The sequence below is a fragment of the Megalops cyprinoides genome, chromosome 3 (genome assembly GCF_013368585.1).
Source record: "Megalops cyprinoides isolate fMegCyp1 chromosome 3, fMegCyp1.pri, whole genome shotgun sequence".
NCBI classification, from domain to species: domain Eukaryota; kingdom Metazoa; phylum Chordata; class Actinopteri; order Elopiformes; family Megalopidae; genus Megalops; species Megalops cyprinoides.
The window spans coordinates 637661-661008 of record NC_050585.1 but is presented as its reverse complement, the minus strand read 5'-3'; the positions used below and the strand labels follow the sequence as shown (position 1 = coordinate 661008).

The window sequence follows — 23348 nt, the reverse complement described above, 5'->3', positions numbered from 1 at the left end:
GTCTTACAGTTCCTCTGTTCCATTTTGCATCACATTCTTTGTGATAGTCAAGTATATTTATACTATAATTCATTTTTACATAGTTACTATTGTGTGACATTTTAGATTCATAGCCTATATGTTCATTTGATTTGTGATAGCTGATTTGAAAATATGAATAGTGATGAATTTCTTTTTACCCCCACCTCAAAAGCCATAAACATATTTTCAGTATGTCTTCATAAAAAATAAACAGATGTATATATGTATCATTTTTATTAACTGGCTGTGTTCATTTGTGTCAATGTAACAAACTCAGAAAACTAATAAGGCAGTCTTAACCCACAATTAAAAAACAGAAAAATAGACTAAAAAGGGGGTTTGACAATACCATAGGAATGGAGCTTTATTAAAAATAGATTGTACATTGTAACTGTGGTTAGTAGGATAGGTAGATGGCATTTTATCAGGTTCAAATTTAAGAGAGTAAATAGGCAGTAAATACAACTTCATTGCAAAAAAACAATTATTTTTGTAAAATGGGAACTAGCAACAATGTATTCCCTACTGGATCATTTCTGACAGATTTTTTTTTCCACAAATTTCGATTCCTGTTATTTGCCCACAATGCAATTAATAATGTTCCTAGCCATTTATAATAGGGTTTCTCAAATTGATAAAATTAGTCAAAAAGGCAGTGGCATGTTTTCTATTTTAGAAATCCTAGGTTTTTATTGTTTACAGAGCTATTTTTTTTCTCAATTTTATCTGAACATTTGTCTGAGTAAATGTTCCTATATATCACTAATCCCAGGTATTTATAGTTGTCACATCTGTGTTTTGTCCCACAATTTCAGCAAGTAGATGTGGGGTTGCACCTTTCCTAATGCCTACCAGCATTTTACTTGTTTATGATGTGTTCAAATTTAAGAGACTGGTCGCACCTTTTAAATAATTAAGGACAGACCTGTGATTCTGCTTAAAGTCATGAGGAACTAGCACTTTCTCATCAACAAACTTGGTAAGATACTTGTATGTTACTTAATGTTTACTTCTGCAGTCATTTGTGAAAAGGGCAACAACACACAACCTTGTGGTAATTGTTTTGATTTAACCCATGTGTCCTACAGCCACTTGCCTGTTCTTACTTGCTGTTGCCTATTAGTTAAGTCCAGAATCCCCCAAAACAAGTATGCATTCAAGTTGAAATGGCTGGGTAGTGTCTGTGAAATCACAGATGGCTGAATGGGGTTAAAAGCAGAAGGAAAGTCCACCAATAAAATCCTACCATGTGACTGTCAAGATATATTTATGCTGTTTAAAAGAGAGTGCCTACAACTTTCTGTGTATGAAAATTGGAACAGGTTGCAAAAGCACTGAGGGTTGTTAATAATTTATGGATATCCACTTATATTGTGACTAGTCAAAGAGGATAACAGCCAATGTGCAACACCACAATGTCAACAGCTTTCCCTTAGAATACTTTTCTTTACCCTTCAACACGATGCAGTTAGAGGTTATGGTTTTACAGAACTCATCCAAAATATCAGCAATAGGCCAAAACGGTTTGTTGCTCAGCTTCTGTGTCTATAAAATGTTTACTTAGAGACCCATCCATTAAAGGTAAACCAATGACTTAAATAAAAGTGAAACAATTTAGATAATTGTCGATGTTTATTTAGAAACCCTTTACCCTCTACAGGCTGAGTCTAGACATTACATTATGCCATGGCAGGCACACAATTTAATTGGCATTAAAAACATAGTCCACCACAATAACAATCAGAGAATATGGTGCATATAGCCATAAAGAGGCTTCACATTTAATTCAAGTAATTTTTTTTTGAAATTGAAAGAGTACTATTTAGTAACCTGACCCCAGGACACAATTTAAGACATTTACTCACATCATATTGTGTTGTATATCAAACCCTTGACAACGTCAATTTTGGAGTGAATTCCTTTTGTGGAACTCCTTTAATTTTTTACCCTGGTAATCCCCAAATATCAAAACAGAAAAAATGTGAAAATAGCAGAGGACTCCAAGAATTTTAAACACATTTTATTTTTGTTTCCCACCAGTGTTAATGTTTCCTCTTCCTTGCTTTCTCTGATGCTTCACCTAGTCCAGGCATTTTTGGTTCATATTGGTTCTTATCTGTGGCCCAAACTAGATGCTGATGCATCTCAGAAATGCATTCTTTTTCCTGTGAACCCCTTGTGGCATTTAGCCCTAAGCACCAAACACATGTGGAGTTGTGGCATTATTTCCCAGCCAGAGGTCCTCTTATAAAAATCAGGACTTAAGGTTTGGGAAACACAAACCAGTTATGGAGTCATTCCAGCAGAACTTTGTGAATTAAGTCAAAGCCTTGCTAGAATCCTTCTACAATAGTCTTCTATGAGGCCAGTTGGTGCAACCACTAACATCGCACATGAACCCCATGGCATCGCTCTCTCTCTCTAGGCTGCATGCTTGGCAGATACGAAATCAACTGAGTGTAGGTGCACAGTTCACAGGTTGTGTTGTACTGTGCTTGGCTTCACTTGGCATCCTCAGTTGCAGAGTTCTCCACAGGGTGGTAGGTTCCAGGTGCAGTAGCAGCAGACCCAAACTTTCTGTTGGTATTTGCGGACACTCCAACGTAGGCAATCTGTGACACACTAGATGGTTTTGCCAGGCCTAGGCTAGGTAAAATAACAGGACTATCTTCACAGACAGGCAAGTGATCACAGAACAATAGATAAGGATTTAAATAATGATCAGTAAAATCTAAAGCAAATCAAACCTGGGGAAAATGCACATTTTCAAGCAATAAGTAAAATGGATATAAGTATAAAATGAGAGTTTAAATAACAACTCTTTCCAAGTATACAGAGAATGAGAATACTTGTTGAAGTGGTAAACAATGCAGTGTCCTGGGCTGTACTGCCTGTATTAAAATGTCAGTTATTTAGCCATAATTATAGAAAGCTTATTAAGTAGCTAGATTAACATGAAAACTGCCAACCTGTGTAAATCCAATGGAGTGCCATGCATTCTCAATATCCACATGGGACTCATACAGCTAGATTGCTACTGTCAACTGATTTACTTTTTTATTTTCTTAAGTAGGTAATTGCCGATGCATTATGAGACACATAATACCAAATTGATCAAGCACAATTCTTCTGTCTTGTAATAGCTGGGGCTTTCTACAGAGTTGTCTTTGCCATCTGATGGCAACTAATAATTGCAACATATCGAACTAAACTCTAAAAAAAAATTAATAATAGGGCTAGTATCTGTAATTGTAAATGATCAGATTTGCAGATCTGCCTGCATTACTGTACCTGAGTGGCCTACACAGGGAAACAGTTTGCCAGCACCTCCTAGTACTGCATCAGATTCAGTTTCTTGACTAATTCACATTACCCCCTAAGGTACTGAACAAATGTTATACTTTCAACGGTTTGGTGTGTTTATTTACATGCTCTCAGTCCAAAAGCATGCAACTTGAAATTAGCTTGTCTATCAAAAATGGTACTGTTCTTCCAAAAGGTGGTTAGCCAGGTGGTTAGGTGGTTATCTGTCTATGTTTCTATTGTTTCTATTTATCTGCCTAGAGTCAGTTGTACACAATGTTTCAATTGCAGTGTGGCAAATCTGAACATGTCACCAGACTACTTTGGACAGAAAAACATTCATTTCATCTGTTTCATTGATTAGAAGTAGGACACACTGATTTCAAATGGCTTTTGTGTAATTATGAAAACAGGACTTTTTAGACAAAAAATTTGTACCCTATAGGAAAGACATGGCTTTGTCAAGGAGTCACATTTGATGCATTTCATGGTTATACAGGGTTGCCATCACAAAGATATATAAATGGCCTCACAGGGTGTTCATTATTTTGTGGAAAATGAACACATTCAATTATGGGAAATAGAAAAAAACATGCACGTAATGCAGTGTAATCACACTTAAAAATTCTGTTCTATAGTAGCTCAGAGGCTGAGCCATTTGCTTTGAGTGCAAGCTGAGTGATACAGCTCAGGTGCATCCCAGCTGTGGCATCAGCCAACGATGTCAGGGAGCCTGCAGGAGAGGAACAAACTGGCTTCGTTTCTTTAAAAATTGAAAATAGCGGTGAGTATGTCGGCAGGGGCTGCTTGTCTTGCTGCTCTCAGACACTCATCACATGCCTGAAGATTACTAGGATTACATTACAAGTCCATCTGCCACTTTCTGCTTGGCATACTGTAGTGTGCTGTGTGAAAAATAGTCAGATTGGTGTGTGAGTGTATCAGAGGATTGCATTCAGCATATTCCATACTCCTACATGAGTCCAGTGGAAAAGAAAGAAAACAATGTTTAATTGATAATTCCAAAAAATGAAAAAAATCTGCATGTTAGTAAAACTCTCTCTTTCTCTAAAAAAAAATGGAGCTTTAGAGAGTGTCTTATTTAGAATTCTATTTGAGATTAACTAGTCCAAATCTAACATATTTATTTGAAAATAATTTACAATAACTTTTAATTGGAAAATTTTAATCAACAATGGTTTTCATGCAAGAGTCAAGATGTCCTACTGGTAGGATATAACATCCCAGTATAGACTTACTTTCACCCTTGGCTGTATTGTAATTTTTTATAAACTGTTTGTGTCTGTCAAATTAAACTAAACAAAAGCTCTAACAATTAGTTACAATTAGGGTTCGTTTCAGTTTTGATTCTAGTAATTGTTTTTGTAAGTTTTTGTAAGTACTTCACAACAGGTATGTTGAGCACTCAATTATGAAGAGATATATTCAAGCTTCAAGCTCCACAAATTGGTCAAAAAAGCAGTAGTAGCAGTAAAAGTCAGCATTTTTGTTGGTTCATGCACACATGCGTTTGAGCCAGTGCTTTACCTTTGTAGGCCAGAAAGTACATAAAAATGACATTGTATGTGACAGGATGAAAACTGTTTAGAAATTATCCATTATAAATGAATTAGTCCTAGTAATATATTTATGTGAAATATTTTATGTAATATTTATATAACATTTTGAATATGAATATTTTATACTTTGACATTGTGAAAAATTTATCTACAGTAGTTACCATGATAATACCATAATACTGTACATATGCAGCAGTTTTGTAACATTTTATTTTCACCTTTAGTCTATATAAGGGGCTTAATCCTCAATGATGAAATTAAATTTAGGTAAAACTGGGTATAGAAAATATATGCCAGTAATTCCTGTGGTAATGACACACAGGGGCTGATTCAGACTTGAGAAATGCATGTAAGCCTCATTTAAGTGCTTCTATGGAGAGCTGAATGCCTCTGTTACTACTGTATTTTAACTATGTTTTGTGACCATGTTACTGCCATGTAGTGTAATTTTCAAATATGAATGAAACTTTACTGAAAGCTATAAAAAATGAAAAATTCCAGTATAACTAGAATGGCCTTATAAAAACAAAGCTCGCCAAAGCTGCACATAGCTGTAAAGTATCCTCCTTGCAATAGCAACTTTCAGTGAATTTTCTGTCAAAAAGTGATACTGAATTTTGTCATGAAAATCCCTAGGTATCATGATTCAGACACTAAACATATTTTGAGTATTGACTGTATGCACATTACAAGAAGTACTTCGTAGTTTACATAAATGTGGATAGTTAGATAATGTGGCAGACATTATTGACTGTATTTAGTGGGTGCACTGTCAGCAAAGTGTTCTAGCCGAGAATGCTAATGCAGAATTGCTGTTCTTCACAAAACATGAAAAATAACACCTACACCAAATTTACTATTTTACAGTTTGATTTTCTTAGCAAATACACTGAGTGACTGTGACAGGAGTGTGGTCATTAGCTTTGGGGTATGAATTGGCAGAAATGCAGTATGAAGCAGTATTTAAGTAGTCCAAAAATCCATCAAACATGCATATTTAGTTTAAATGCAGTTGCAAAGTGAACTGAAATCAAGAATATCAGAACATCTGACAGGGGCAAAGAAGAAAAATGAGTGAAAATAGTAGGCTTCCAAACATGCAGTGCTTTAAGACATAAGACATAAGAAAGCTTTATTGTCATTGTTCAGGACAACGAAATTACAGTTACTCCCCAGTGTCAATGCTGTGACAACATATAACAAGAATTAAAGACAACAAGAATAAATGCAGAATGTGTGATATATAGAATATGAAGAGTAGTATGGAACATAAATGGTAATAGTAAAGTGTCTGTGCATTGGCAGGAAAAAGTACTCCTAGCTGTTACGTGTGAAACAGATTTTTACAGTATGTTATTATTGCACATGCCCGTATTGTTGTATAACATTGTACTGTATTAAAGTGTGGTGTACATGGTGTCCATAGTATTGTACAAAAGGAAGATTTGCATTGCATTTATTATCTATGCTTTATAAATCTTACATGCTGTAGTTAATTTGTTATTTAATTTGTTAGTGCTTTTCTTTGTATTCAACGTATAATGTACATTTATGATTAAAATGCATATTGGTAAACATATGGTGACAGAAGTATTTGTATCTGTAAATCACAATGCATACTAGAGAAGCTAAATTTTTCCATGTGTGGTACAGTTGTGCTTGTATCTTCCAATCCACACGCATAAAATAGAATGTTGTAAGGTTCAATTGCACACAAAGCTCATCTTATGCTAGGTGGCATGTACAGAAGCACTGTTTCACTACAGAATTCTCAGTAGAAGCTGTGTTAAAGTTTGATTTACGGAACTCATTGTATGAAACGTTTTTAGCATTGCTCTTTGGCATTAGCCGTGGTGGCGGCTCCCAGGGGCACAGCCTCTTGATGCCTTTGGCATAATCCATTACCACCTTCATATGCAGGTGTCCACAGGCAGATGTTGGCAGGGGCTCTACCAAGGGCCCAGCTGATGTGTTAAAATGATGTGCAATGGAATGTGATGGGTCAGTACTGGTCATGCTCGGGAGATAAGCTGGCACCTGGGGAACGCCCAACAGTAATCTATTTTGTATCAGTGTCTGTTTTTTGTAGATGCACAGAATGTAGTTTGTAGGTTTTTTGGAATCATTTGCTGTATTACTGGCTGCTCCAAACCTAAGTTCCAAAGTGTGCACAATACAGGCAAAATGACCATAAGCAAAGTGCATTTTCCATTTTCCTTTTTTAGAAAATAGGCTTTTTTAGTTAGTTTTGCTTATATTACAAGCAGTAGTGAAGTCACTACTCCCTTCCCCCCAAATACATAAAAAGTATGTATGTTGTAATTTTTGCTTGCCTTCTCCATCCTAAGACTGACAGACATACAGACAGAGAGATGGATGGACAGACAGGCGTGTGTGTGTGTGTGTGTGTGTGTGGGATTACATAGAAAGCAAATTCCATCATAAATTTACAATGTTGATAAAGTGGGCCCAAATTTCTTTAAAATTTGTAGTTTGATTGTTGAGATGCTGTCATTTTCTCTGTTGATATGTGTCCTGTGTGGTGTCATGTTTAGTGTGTTGTTTTCAAGAGGATTGTTTCCTTGGCAGTAGTTACATGTCTGGTGATTTGGGTTGGTGGGTCGATTGTCAAGAGGCCCCCAAGTTAACAGAGAGACGGAAATGCTGCAGTTCAAAAGGAGGGACATTTTGTCTGTGATTGCCAGCCAGAAACATTCAGTGGGTGGGCAGAAACAGGTAGTGAGAAAATAGTTATCTGGGGCGTCCAGTGTGCAGTGTGAGCTTGTGTCTGAATCTGTTCATGCCATTTCATACAACTTGTGCTGGGTGATGTACAGTGAGCTCCATAAATATTTTGACTGTGATACTTTTTTCGTTGTTTTTTCTCTGTGCTCCAGAACTTTGGATTTTAAGTGATATAGTGATGATGGGGTTGATGTGCGGACTGTCAGCTTTAATTTGAAAGTATTTTCATCCATGTCTGATGAACTTTTTAGTAATTGCCTGACTTAGTTGACTGACTGTAAGTCGTATCTGAGTTATATATATATATATATATATATATATATATATATATATATATATGTATTTGAGATCTTAGTTGTGTATTAGTATTGATAGTCATTGAGAATGTAGTCCTGCAGTTTTGTGTCCAGAAGTCCAGAAGTGTTGGGGGAGAATAACAAATCTTTTTCCCATTTGGTAATTGGGAGGAATATTGCTGAGTCAACATGGGACAGTGTCTAATTTTCTTTGGAATTTTCTTTGGAGTTGTATGATACCTTTCTTTTCCCATGTGGCAAAAATAAATGGTGCTTTGTTGAATTGGAAATCAGGGTTATGGCAAATTGGGGTGTATTTATAGAGAGTTTGTTGAGAAAGGCTTTTCTGTATCAGATAATGAAATTATTGTTTTCATATTGTTGGTTTGATAATTTTTTAATTAAACAGTCTGTGCATGTTGTTTGATGTGCAACTTCCTTTGGTGAATTCAGTTTGATTGGGATAATGTGTGAATAGAGCTATGGTTTCAATTATATTGGCTAATGCTTTACTGATAATTTTGACATCTGTGTTGATTAAGCATTTAGCACCTGGATTCCATACTACTGAGATGAGGGCTGTATTCATTCATGTTTTATTTCAAGTGCCATTCTGATGGGCAATGGTGAAATTGCTTGCAAGAAGTGTTTAACGAATTCAGTATGGATGCAATAAGGTCCTGGAGCTTTGGTTTTTTTGGCATCTGATTGAGTACTTTTCATTTGGTGTTCTGTTCTGTTCTGTTTATTCATTAGTTAGTTTTGGAAGATCTATATTATTTAGAAAGGAGTCAACAGGTTTTGACTTTGGTTGGTCTCAGGTGTATAATTTGCTATAAAATGTCCAGAAGGTGTGTGTTCTTGTGGGCATCTGCATAGCCTTCCCTGTTGAATCCCTTATGAAGGGAAAAACAGATCATTTTATTTGTTTCATTTTTACTGATTTGTCTGACTTGTTTTCAAGTTTTCCTGAGTGTCTGAGTCTCTGTATCAGGTTGTTTTTTTAATATAATTCCCCTGAACTGTTTTCGAGTTCTTGTTCCTTTTTCTTGTGTGATACTATTTTAGCCTCTCAGTACTCCTTTGCTTGTTTCCTAGGGTAATGTGGATGTGATTTCCAGGGGATTGCTTATTTCTGTGAAGGATCTTTTGTGAAAAAAGGGTAAAATTCAGCATCATAAGGGGAGAACTACTGAAGCACCATATGATGATAGGTCATTGGAAGTGTTCACTGTTTAAGTAAATAGGGACATGATCACTGATTATGATATGGTGATCTTTTGGTATCTGAGGTGTCAGATATAAAAGAATTACTGATAAGGGAGAAATCAAGGCAAGAGTGATTGATGAAGAGTTGAGCAGTAGGAATGTTCTCTTACTGATAGGTTTTCAATTGCCAACTATTACCAAGACAAAAGCACATATGTATTATTTTAGTGTTTCAATGGAGTGTCAATTTGTTGAGGTACTTGATGTGCTTGATCTGTCCATTGATGGGTTAATGACAGTACTGAAGGTACCTCAAATTATAATTCAGGTTGTAGGCTTGTGTAGGCCTAGGTTTGCATCATGCATCAAGGCTTGTAATGCATCTTAATAGCATGATCAGCAAACATCTCAAACTCAGTCTGCTTGGATATAGAGAAGTTTGGTTTTGTATAAAGTCATCTAGTCCACAAAATGACGGTGCCATTATCCCAGAGAAAACAAGAACCTGGGGGTTGTGCTGGACACTAATCTTTTCTTCTCTGACACTATAGCAACAGTAACATAGAGGTGCAGATTTGTAATTTAAAACAACTGTAAAATCCATCATACCTCAGCACAATTCTTGGTTTAAGCCTTGGTGCTTTCCAAATTGGACCATTGTGACTCTCTTTAACTTTCTTTTGACTGACCTCAAAGTCAACTTTATTGTCAATTCTCCAATATGCACAGGACATACGGAGGATTGAAATCGCGTTTTTGTCAGGCCCACGGTGACAATACAACAGTTCGACATAACACAGTGACACTGAGAGACAAGAACAAGAATTTTCACAGATATACAATAAACACAAATGGCTCAGTAACACAGACATAAATAAAATGTGTGACATTAGAGACAGAACAAGCTACAAATATTTACAGCAAGGGCATCAAGGCACATGGTAGGTTTAGAAATATACAAATATAAATATAAATTCCACAGGATATGATGTAGACAAGTGCCATCACACCCTTCCAGGTGATCCAGAAAGCAGCTGTTACCAGATCCACAATTTACCAAAATACTCTTATGCCACATCACACCTCTCCTCATTTCTCTATAACGTCTACTTTGATTTTAGCACACCAAGCTGAGACAGAAACTGCACCCCCATGCCCCCCCACTTTGCTCTGCTACCTGAAAGGGTCACTCATCAAGTTCACAACACTTTTTTTGACTTTTTCTCCCAAGCGGTAGAATGAGCTCCTCACTTCTGTCAGAATTGCAGGATCACTGTCCATTTTCCATCATAAACTAAAAACCCACTTTTTCAGAACACATCTGGGCTCTCTGTTCTCTGGCATCTCCCCCTATTAACACTAATATGTAGTTGTAACATAATATTTTATGTAATAATAGTAGTAAGGGTAATAGTTATGTTTGTATGTCTGTCCTTTGAAGCACTTAATCTCACTGTGGCAATGTATCCCGCAATGGTGCTACATTTTAAGGTTGGCACTAATGTTTTAATATCTGTACAGCCTAACCCTATTGAATGCACATTTCTTAGTGGCTTGATAAGAGTAGCAAAGAATGACTAAATAAAAACGTTATGTAAATATAAGATTGGACAGTAATGAGAAAAATGTATGGATGGAGAAGAGAGAGTCATAATTCAGACAGTACATGTTTGCAAGATTAGGTTGTCGATGGAAGCATTGGCGCTGTACTGCCCATAAGGATCAGCAGTGGTAGTTTTATGTATTAGAAGTATTCTTTTATTTATTAGAATGGAGATTCATCATTGCTTAGAATTGTAGGTTGCTGAAAATATTTTACTCAGTTTTGAGTTTTTTTTTTTTCATTTTTGATGTTCTGACACTGGTGTGAGTTTATTGTGATAGGCATGCCAGCCTGTAATTTGATTAGGTGATTTAGAATTTTAGTCCTTTTTTGCCTGTGAACTGCAAATGTTCCAGGTTTCAAATTTGAGTGATAGCATTGTTATAGGTTTGAGTCAGTTAAAGATCTATATGTGTTAATCTGATAGATAGATAGTTTATTTCTCCCAGAGAGGAAATTATTTTCCTCAGCCAGCGCACAGTACATACAGTCACAAAAATACATTACATAGTAACACACACATAATACGCATAATAAACAGTGACGCATTCTTCAGTATTATGACTGCGAAACATGTCACAGTCAATAGTAAAGGCACATATTAAGCGGAACAGTGATCTAAGAGTCTAGGGTGGGGATCACAGGATCACAGAAATGTGAAGTGGGAGTGGAGCAGATGATCTGGGTCATGGGCTGTTGTACTTGCTTTGTGTGTAGTTGCTGTTGTACTTGTTGTACTTGCTTGTGTGTAGTGATGAGGTCAGGTAGGATGGGAGTGGGGAGACCAATTAATGTTGAGGTTCTGTGTGTGAATTTATCTTTATTTGTGACCAGAAGCATTGTATGAAAAGACAATACAATAGAGGAGGACTGGTGCAATATATGACAGGGAGAAGGCTGGGTTGAATTGAGACAGATTTTTCAGTTTGCAAATGGTGGAGAGTCTGTGGTGTATTGGTTGCAGCTGAAATTATTGTCCAGTGTGATGCTTAGGCATTTGATCCTCTGCTATTTCTTCTATCTCCACAAATATGATAGTTGGGCTGTGTCTGATCGGGTGCGGTGAGAGAGGGTTGGTGAGCATTTCATTTTTTTTGGAGATTTTGAGTTGGAGAAAGTCATTATTACACCAGGTAGTGATTTGAATTAGACTGTTGCTAGGCAGAGAGTGAGTTATTGTCAAGGATAGTAGTGTCATCTGACATAGTATTTGAGGTAGGTGGTGACAGGGGAAGGGCTCTGATAGGCATTTGTGCTGAGACTATAAAGAAATTGACTAAGCACACAGCCCTGGGTGCTCCAGTGTTGGTGACGATGCCAGGTGAGAATATCTTGTGTCCCTTTTTTTCCTGGAGTCTGTTGCTGAGGACGTTGTGAGCTGAGTGGATAAGCAGTGCTAAGATGTTGAGGTCATGGGGTTATTGATCAGCTGATGTTGTATGGTATGGAAAGCAGAGCTGAAGTCAATGAAGAGTAGTCTGGCATAGTAACTGGGTGTCTCCAGGTGCTGAAATAAGGGGTGTAGGTGGCAAGCCACTGTGTCTTCTGTGCCCATCTTCTGTTTATATGCAAACTGCAGAGCATATAGGTATGGGGTGACAGAAGGTAAAATGATGTTAAGAACCAGTATCTCTGAATACTTCATGACGAGGAACATGAAAGCCACAGGTCTATAGTGTTTTAGCTCAAATGGATAAGGTTTCTTTGGTGTGGGGATGATGGTTGAAGATTTCCATGTGGTCACTAATGTTGCAGTCCAGGGAGATTTGAGGAACAGTGAGTGGAAGATGGATGAATGCTCCAGGGCATAGGATTCCATCTGGTCCGAGAGCCTTGTAGATTTTCACCTCAGTAGCTGGAGGTGGACATCCCTTCTGTTGAAGAGGATGTTGTGGTCCAGTTCATTTTCAGTGCATGGCCAGTCAGTGTACTTACTCTCTGGAATGCTTGTTTAATGTTCATGTTGGAAAATTTCTGTTTCAGTTAGTTTTGTATTTGAGTTTGGCTTTTAGTATTTTATTCTTGACAGTGCAGCTTATGGCTTTGAATGCTGTCCAGTTCCTCTGTTTGAAGGCCTACTGTTTTCTTTCAAGAAGTGTTTAAAGGTGGAATAATCCACGGTTTTGAGTAGGGCTGGGCGATATACAGTAGCTGTCGTGATGTATCGGATAGCTATTTTTAGCACAATAACAGCTATCCCCAGCATGTGGTGTTAGGTTTTTTTCCCCGTATTTTGTCCCGTTAGTCATACCTGATGCAGGAGCACACCTCCAAAGTTCAGTATAATGCTTCTAGGGCAGAAAAATATCACTTGTATCTATATGTTGGTTAACTTACCTATTAGCTTTGAAAAACACATAGCATATGTTTTCACTAGGGTTGTCAAAATAACGCGTTAATTTCGATTAATTATAGAAGAAAAAAACGCGTCAAAAATTAACATAGATTAGAACATAGAATTGCACTCTATGATGCCTCTTGAACCCATACGTCACTGTGCATTTAAGCATTTATCATACCCTACTGCAGGCTAGCTAGGTTCTTTTATGTCATACACGAAACATGTCCACATTTGCACTGTCGGTGAGTGCAAATTAAGTTCGCATTGGTGTAATCAACGCTTGCATCGGAACATCTGTAAAGCGGAGTGATACATGTATAGTTAAAAGTGCCAGTGCCATTATATTGAATATCAGCACTCATGGAATGCCTCTTGTCCAATCAAATTACTTGGTTGGAACTAACTGTTGTATAAAGCTCAATTTGAACATAAAATGCTTCCCACGGCAAATATTGATATATGCGATTTATTTAGATTAATTAATCACAAAGCATGTAATTAATTAGATTATTTTTTTAATGGCTTGACAGCCCTAGTTTTCACTCTTTATCTTTATAGCCATATGTTTCGATCTACCACATGGAAGCAGCATAGTGCTGTTGCTGTGATGTCAACATTGAAATGATATGAGTGGCATTTTTTTCCCCCGAAACATTTCACATGGCCTCGGAAAACCGGAGGTGTGCTCCCGCATCAGGTGTAACTAATGGGAAAAAAATACTGGAAAAAACCACATACCAGGGATAGCTGTTATTGGGCTAAAAATAGCTATTCAATATATCGTGACGACTATATTGCCCAGCCCTAGTTTTGAGTTTGAGTTTCATGTAACCGTCTTAACTGGTATTGTTATGTCCGTGCAGAAATTGATGTAATCCATAATGACAGAGGTCTGCTCATCCAACTCACCCTCAAAAATGTCCAGTCAGTACATACATAACATCCCAGGAGTCATGTAATGGCATCCTCCAACTACTGGTTGATGCTGTGCATTGAAGACCTGTGCTATTCTAGTGTATGTTTGTAATCCAGAAACAGGAAAATTACATTGTGATCTGCAAAACTGAGTGGCGGCTGAACTTTAGCTGAGTAGTCTTTGGTACTATTACCATAGCAGAGGTGTAGTCCCCCAAAATCAGAGTGTCAGTGTATTTACTGACCACACTGCACAACTAATTCAACTGCTGCCTTATGGTTAGTACTTGGTGGAATGTAAACACAGCTAATCACTACAAGGGGGATTCCCTCAGGATAAAAAAAGGGTCATCTAGACAGGGTGAACATTTCAAGGTCTGGAATACAAACCTTTCTGTGTGTCTTGGTGCACCGGTGGGTGTTGAAATCCATGCACACGTCGCTACCACTGTTCTTACCCTGGTCCCTGGTCCTGTCTGCTGAAGATACTGAAATTATCCAGGCCAACCTCATTGTCCAGAAGAGTCTCATTGAGCCAGGTCTCAGTCACTCTCACTCAGGCACGGAGTATATCCACTTTGTTTTTGAGTGATTGGACATTTTACAGAATGATGGGGGGCATAGGCATGTTGGGCATAGGTTAACCATGCATTATGAAGAAAGGTGCATTTGCTTTGCATTTTGAACGCACATGAAATCTTCAAGGAAAAAGAAATGCAGATGTTGACAGAAGTTTGACATTGACTGAGAGTAGGTGAATAGGCTTTGTGATGAATAGATAAAGTGTTAGTTTGCTTCTGAAACCATGAGCACATTGTTTAATCTCTCAGTTGTTACCCACGGTGCTAAAAGGATGAAGACACGTAAATTGAGTATTGTGCTAAAGTGTGTGTTTTGTGGCTAAGCTGCTAAGAAGCTGACTATGAGGGTGCTTTCACACTAGAGCTTTTGGTGCGGACTCGAGTACGCTTGAGCCATTAGTTTGGTTTGTTTTGTTGATGTGAAAGCTGTTTTCCAAACTCAGGTGCATGCCAAAGGACCGTACCCGAGTCCTCCAGAAAACAGGGGTCTGGGGTACAGTTCACCTGAACTCCAGTGCAATTTGCATTTGGTGTGAAAGCTATCCGATCTAAAACCAGGAAGTAAACACTATGTGGCATTTCACGCTATTTGGGAAATAATTGCAGGTAGCCACACTGTTTGCTCACCTTGAGGGTATGCATGTATGCTCTGCAAGCAAAGCTGCAAATTCATTTCGCATTGCCGCCTGTCTCCGCAAAAACCTTCTTATCCGAGCAGCTCGCATCACTCTCAGACAGCGGGACGCATAATGCCAAACATGGTTATTTTGGTGCTGACACCATATTAACAAAAAGATGAATAAGAAAACAAATATGGTGTGGCTTTCCATTTTGCCTCCCTTTCACTTCGTTGCCTAGTGACATTGGTAAATAAAAGCTGCACGTTCCTTACGTGTTTATGACGGAAACGGACCAGGGTTTGAAACCAAAAAATGTAGTGTGAAAGAAGACCATGGGGAGGGGGGAATACAGTTACTCCTAACTATGGTACAATATGGTTTATAAAAAACATCAGAAGTTATAAATATAATATAAATAATTTTTTCCCCTCATACTTGGATGGTTTCAATTGGTTGATAAAAAACTTTTTATGTCAGTACTGCGGCATTGTAGCCGGTTTGTTTTTGTTTTCCCCGACCATGTGCTTTTGTTGCCTGCCCCGCCCCTTGTTTCTCTGCCTGTGGCTTGATTGCTCATCTGTTTCACCTGCCCGCTTGTTCACCTGTGTCTCGTTTGCTTGTTAGCTTGTGCATTTGTGTACCCCATCTGTTTCCTAGCTCATTGCCAGTTCGTCTCAGTTTATCTGTTTTGCTACCAGCAATTGCATCGTGGTATTCTGCCTGTGTTTTGATCTTGTTTGTTTCCCGACCATGAATTTTGCATCCAATTCTGTACCGTCCGTTGCGCTTTCCTGGTTTTTTTACTTTGCCTGTTTTGACCCCGCTTTCTGGATACTCCTTGAGGACTGTAATAAATCGCTTGTGCATCCTCACCCCTGTCTGTGCCTGAGTCCCTGTCCCTGAGTCCTGACATTATATCCTGTTTCAAACCCTTGTTTACTTCCTCCAGGATTTAACTTTTTCTCCTCCAGTTGTTCATTTTTCTTCATTTTTGGGAGGTGACCCTTTAACATTAACTAATGAACATACATTTATTAAGCTTTTAGTAAAAAGAATCTCTAATTACATCTCGTCAAACAACATTAAAATTATAAGACATTTAATGGCGTGAACAGGCCATTCAGCCCAGCTAGGTTCATCATTTTGTCCATAGACAAGTGTGCATCTAGAACTGTGTCAATCCTGGTCTTGAACACTCAAAGTGTCTAGTAGTACTAGTATCAGTATGAAATTTACCTTTAACTAATTTCCAACTTTGTCCCCATGTTCTGCTGACAAAACTAACCATAAAGTACTTTCTATAGTGCACTTTGGAAAGATTAAAAGTGGAACCAGTCTTGTTGCCCTTCTCTGTATTTTTTAAGAGCTTGCGGTGCCTAGAACTGGACATACGACTCTAAATATGGTTTGACAACATTAGATGTTTGTCTGTATAACACTATTATAATCTCATTTTATTAGTAATGTGTGCTAGCATCCTATTTGCTTTTTAACTTTTTAACTAAAAACATGATGTCTAGATCCATATAGGCTTGCATCAACTATTACTTCCAAGTGTTTTTCATACTGCATGCACCCTAGTTTTGGATTACACATAAAATGATTCTGCCTTACATTGTTACTGCCCATGTGACGAGTCTGCATTTGGCAATGTTAAACTTCATTTGTTAGGTGTCTGCCCACTTAAGAATTCTATTTGAATCTGAGCCACTTAGGTAGCTTCCAAACTGATGGCTTTTCCTTGAGTGTTTAGTGTCATCAGCAAATTGTTAATTAATTCATTGTTTTGCTTTTAATGTCCTTACCAAGGTCAACCTGATGCCTTCTCAAAGTCATGTATCATTCCTTTCCCAAAGAAGGCTATCTTCAGCTGCCTCAAAACTATAGAGGTATCACACTCTGTCCCATAGATATGGGACACCTGGAGGCTCCAAGTGACTTCCACCTCAGCTGCATCCAAAGGACGATGATGATGATGATGATGAAGGTTGTCCATGTAAATAAGGAATAGCAGAGGCCCAAACACCAACCTCTGCAGTTCTACAACTCCCTGTTCAGATTACATCCCTCTTGTCATTAGTTTTTATATTCTACATATATGCAGAACACGTACACTACATATTCTACATATACATACACTCAGTGACCACTTTTTTAGGTACACCTGTACACCTCCTTGTTGATGCAAATATCTAATCAATCATGTGCAACTGAATGCATAAAATCACAAAGACACAGTCAAGAGGTTCAGCTGCTGTTCAGACCAAACATCAGAATGGGTAGGAAATCTGATTTAAGTGACCTTGACTGTGGGATGATTGTTATTGCCAGATGGGGTGGTTGGAGTATCTCAGAAACTGTTGATCTCCTGGGATTTTAACGCACAACAGTCTTTAGACTGTATAGGGGATGGTGCGAAAAACAAAAAACATCTAGCGAGCAGCAGTTCTGTGGGCGAAAATGCCTTGTTAATGACAGAGGTCAGAGGAGAATGGCCAGACTGGTCCAAGCTGACAAGAAGACAACAGTAACCCAAATAACCACACGTTACAACAGTGCTATGCGGAAAAGCATTTCTGAACATACAACACGTCGAACATTGAGGTGGATGGGCTACAGCAGCAGAAAACCCCTCTGGGTACCACTCCTGTCAGCTAAGAACAGGAAACTGAGGCTACAGGGGGCACAGGCTCACCAAAACTGGACGGTAGACGATTGGAAAAACATTGCCTGGTCTGATGAATCTCGATTTCTGCTGCGACATGCAGATAGTAGGGTCAGAATTTGCCGTAAACAAAATGAATCCATGGATCCATCCTGCCTTGTGTGAACGGTTCAGGCTGATGGTGGTGGTGTAATGGTGTGGGGAACATTTTCTTGGCACACATTAGGCACCTTAATACCAATTGAACATTGTTTAAATGCCACAGCGTACCTGAGTATTGTTGCTGACCATGTGTGACGGGACAACCGCAACAGCAACACAAAAAAAGTATAAAAATGGAGCCAAACAACAAATGAAGTGGCAAGGGTGTTTATTGGTTCCCAGGCGTGCAGGTGAAGCTGAAGGTTATATGCAGTGCAAGTGGCAAAAGCATCAAAATAAACAAAAACAGAACTCAAGCAACAAAGATGCAACAAAAAACAAAAAAATAAGGTAAACAAAACTATTTACAGGGTTTTCCAGTAATACCCACTTACTGTATACACATTGCCTCTGACCAGTCTTCACTTCCATTCAACCAACCAACCCAAAATGAGGGCAAAGACTCCTTTAAATACCCTCCTAGCTGGCTGGGATGATCCAAAACATTTTTAATTTTTTTAATCCAACCTGTTAATATTGCAATAAATAACAGAAATAATTTACATTATAAGTAGCGTTTCAATTATACCAGCCGTTTTACACATTTTCAGATTTACCCATGTTCAGAAAATAAACATATATGATAGGATATATGATATGATGTTAGCTGGAATATACCACCTGATGTACATTTTAGTATAAATACAGTCCCAGCGCAACGAATCATCCTTTGCTTCCTGTTGCCCCAGAAACAATGGCTGCTGACTGAGACACAAACAGACACGCGAAGAAGTTTGCTAGTTAGCACACTAACACAGTACCATTAAACATTTAAAACAAAGTTAAAACTGTTTAGATAAGTTTTTAAAACTTTGTTTTAAAAACTTTGTTTTAAAAACTGTCATGTGCTGTCATGTGCGCAGTGCGCTCGGTTGTGTACTAACAAACTTATGTTGGAATTCTGCAAACTGCTTTTGTACAATAAACGGGTAAGTTATGAACAGTCGTACACATTATTTTTTATTGTCCCAGTTATAGATGCATTCTGTAACGGGCTAGCAGCTCTGTGACACCTTGTGCATCCCTTTATGACCATGGTCCACCCATCTTCTAATGGCACACGTCATCTCAAACTGGTTCCAAGAACATGACAATGAGTTACTCCAGTGTACTCCAGTGGCCTCCACAGTCACCAGATCTCAATCCAGTAGAGCACCTTTGGGATGTGGTGGAACGGTGACATTCACAGCATGAATGTGCAGCCAACAAATCTGCAGCAACTGCGTGATGCTATCATGTCAGCATGGAGCAGAGTCTCTAAGGAATGTTTGTTGCACTTTGTTGAATCCATGCCATGAAGAAATTTAGGCTGTTCTGGGGGCAAAGGGGGGTCCTACCCAGTATTAGACAGATGTACGTAATATTGGTCACTGAGTGTGTATTCTACAAATCCAGTTTAATACAACTCCACTGTTTTCTACTGATTTCAGCTTGACAATAAGTCACTCATGCACTACTTTTGAAAGCCCAGATATATAATATCATAAGCCTGATTTCAGCCAGAGCCTTTTTGTAGTGTGCTCAAATAAGACCAGAATTGTTAAGCTTGATCTGTTTTTCCAGGAATGGATATCAAAACATCCATGCGATACAAGTTAAACTGCCTGACCTGTAGTTCCCTGCATCAGAATCGATTCCTTATATTTTTGTATTACACAGCCTTGCTTCCAATCATCAGGAATTTCATCAAATTCACCAAATAAAGATTTTTGTTAAGGGTTTAAAAATAATCTCTCCTAGTTCTTTAATTACTCTTGGGTGTATATACCATTAGGGCCTCCTGACTTACTTGTCTTTATGAAACTTGACATTTTTATACAGGCTTATGGGATGTGAGCATATCAAACATGGTGGCTGTTATTGACATGATGTAGATGAAATATTAGATTTTTCTTTAACTTAAAAAGTGCTCAAATATAGTACTAAATTAAATCAAATAAACCGAATGTAATATTAAAATATGACACTTCCATGTCACCAAATTATTTTACTTACTATGTCAATAATACCAGTCATGACAAAAAAGAAATTGTTTTTTTTTTTTTTGAGAGACCCATGGAGTAATAATAAAGACTATAACAAGTCCCACTTTTTGTGTTCCAGAGGAAACTACAACACCTGAAAGACATTTGGCATCAACAGAGAAGAATGAAATTGCTCACTTTGGCCGACTTCTTCAAACTAAGCTGGGCCATTACCACCATCAACCTGTAGCCTGCCCAGTGCCACGTTACTAGCCTCACAAATTCATACTTAACACTACATCATCTAACCGTAAGTATACCAGTCTTTCCTCACAAAATACAAAACTTTAAACTGTACTGTTGCTACCATTATTGTGGGTGGGTTATGGAATATTGCACCAAAAGATGTCCAATATCTTTGGTTTAAAAAATTATATCAAACATATCTGGGCAAAATTATGAAAGCAGTTAATTGGTAGAATAATGTTTACAAGAGGAGTCGAAGTGAGTAATGAAGTTCAATGTATTAACCAATCAGAAGTGATTACTTTTTAACAACTTAAACAGTTAAAACATTTTAAAATGTATCTGACTCATTTAAATATTTGTATTCCTATCTTTCATGGTAGCAAAAATGTTAATGATACTATAGTACAAGTGACTACTGCCCTTTTGTTCCTGTCGTAATGTTTTCATTGCAGTTTTTCTCAGGACAACTCATATGGTCATCTGTTGTTTTAGTAAGTGTTAAACAGGTGTTGTAAATGCATAAATGATTTAAAAAATACCATTTAAAAATGCATTTTAAGCCTTATCAACATTTACCTTTGACATATTAACTTGAAAATCAGTCTCCAGGGAAGAGTGAGGATGATACCTATGTGAAATTGTCACTGTTTGATCTCTCAGTACCCTTTTAAGCCTCATTTTACAATGTGACCTGAAATGTCTGAACTAAACTGAAAATGTACAAAACTGTGATAGCAAAATTTAATCAAAATACAAATGTAAATGGTCAACTTAGAAACTGAAACTCTGAAAAGGCTTAATTTCTTAACTTGGAGTATTCAAGCCTCTGTGATTTTGTCCTTTGACCTAAAAATCAAGAAGGCATTGGAGAACAATGAAGACAACATTTAAGTCATCAAATATTCTTAGAAATTCATCAAAAAATTATGCACAGTACCATGGTGGAGAGGTGTAAGAATTGAGAGAATGGGAGATTCAAAGTTATCACTCAGTATTTGTAGTGTTTGGTATTGTAGCCAACACAAGCACAAATATGGCCCACAACCAACTTGTCTTGCATTAATGCATATGTGCCCATTTAATTTCACATCCTGATGCAGTTTTAGCAAATATGTCAGTATAACTGGCACACCGTGGTGTCATGTCAGAACTCTGTGACCTTTTGTTTTCACATGTATTAGTGTTATTATTATCATTAAAACATGGGTAGTTGCTTTTACTGGTGCTAATGTTATCAATTCATTTAATTAACACATTTTTAATGGTCAATAATGTTTATGTGATACAGATTTATATGTTGCTGATGCCAGTTTTTCCCTACACATGTCATATTGACAATCAATATAAAAGGAGAATAAACTTAAGATTGTTTAAAACTATTTGCAATCTACAACAGATATAGGTTTTACAAATTCTTATATTAAACTATGGTAAGTTTTCAATTAATGAGTCTGTTTCACAACACTATGTTTCCGATTTATTGATTCATGCATGTCAAAACTGAAATCATGATGCATACTGATTAGTGAAATGGGATTTAAAGGGAAAGCAAGAAAGACAAGGGAAATAGTCCTAGGCTGGCATAACCATAAATGTAATAGACAGGGGTGCCAACTGCTATGGCTTGGCCATTGAAGCTTTGATAATGAGGCTCTGCTAAGGTACTATGGCCAAAGGTCATAAAACTGTTTGTTTTTTTTTTCTCCAACTCCTCCAGCTCCTCGCTCTTTTTTCCTGTTTCTCTCATATTTTTTGCACTGAAAAGTTTGTCATTGGTTGTTTGACATAAATTAATGTATTCTTCAAGTTGGGCCAGTTGAGAGTTTTTGCAATACAAAAAGTCCAAGGTGGGATTCTAGCCAGTCTCTTGAGGAGAGTGAGCATTCTTAGCCAATGTGAATTTTTAGTCGGCTCATGATCCATAAATTAAGAAGCCTAACATTATGCTAGCTCAGAGCTATAGACAGTTAAGGATAGATATGACAGTGTTAGTGTGATAGTGTTGGATGGGATTGTTTACCGTAAACCACTAACTAGCTTTGGTAACTAGCTGGGTAGAAAGTAGTACGTCAGCAACAGCGACAAAGAAGCCACATCCGAGCAAGCAAGAGATCATCCTCACCCTGGTTAGGGATCACCACTGATGTACTTTTGAATATATATAGATATATATTTTAATAGAATGCAATTTGCTGATCTTTGTGTTGGATCATATTGGTCTGCCCATTAACGCTGCCCTCTCCCATAGTGAAACTGCTGAGAAATATGCTTTTGCAAGAACAAAGATGATCACAGAAATGTTGGAATGAACATTTTTTGCCTCTCTGGCAAGCAAACTAGAAACTATTTCATTCTCTCCTGCAACAACAAGCAATTATACAAACAACTCTAGCCTGTTGTTATACGCCTATTTGAAGCATACCTCAGAAGTATTGTAACACAGCTACTAGTATTAATGAGTCATCTCCTCATGGTTGCTGTTTTAGTCAGAATCCTTGTCTCCTTGTGTGTTCACAGCAGGCCATGATTCATCTGTCCTGAAGTTACATCTTGGCAATTAGAATGTAAATGGTGCTCAGTTAAATTTGAAGAATCCTACTTGAAATCTGCTTCTACTGGTGTATAACAAGGCTCTTTCCATAGCTAGTTCATCTTAAAATTCTTCAATGATGAAAAAACTGGAATTGGAGGAAATATTCAAGATACTACACTATAGTTACTTACTTAGACTAACTAAGACATGGATAACTTGGATATCTTAAATTTATCATTCTTATGAGGTACTGGTCTTACATCCTTTAAGTTGGCTGTAATCAAGCCACGGTTTAAGAAGTCCAATCTTGTCCCAACTACCCTGTCAAACTACAAGCTTATCTGAAACTTAAAATTTTATCAAAACTTTTAGAGAAATGTTTTACTCAATAGCGTTCTTCCATCTTGTAAGCCAATAATGTTCATAAGATTTTTGAAACATGATTTGAAAAGCACCATATCACAACCATAATTCTCTGTTTGTGACTGTATTTCCATACTTGTAGTCCTAGACTTGAGGGTT

General features: G+C 37.6%; 1 protein-coding gene across 3 annotated transcripts in view; it reads left to right on the top strand.

Moving 5' to 3' along the window:
- Positions 1-23348, top strand: part of zbtb20 (zinc finger and BTB domain containing 20) — a 199381-nt gene that overhangs the window by 71745 nt on the left and 104288 nt on the right. For all 3 annotated transcript variants that reach the window (XM_036523949.1, XM_036523948.1, XM_036523947.1), the window contains exon 3: positions 20184-20354. The gene's annotated coding sequence lies outside the window, so the exon portion shown is untranslated. The remainder of the gene's footprint in view (positions 1-20183; positions 20355-23348) is intronic.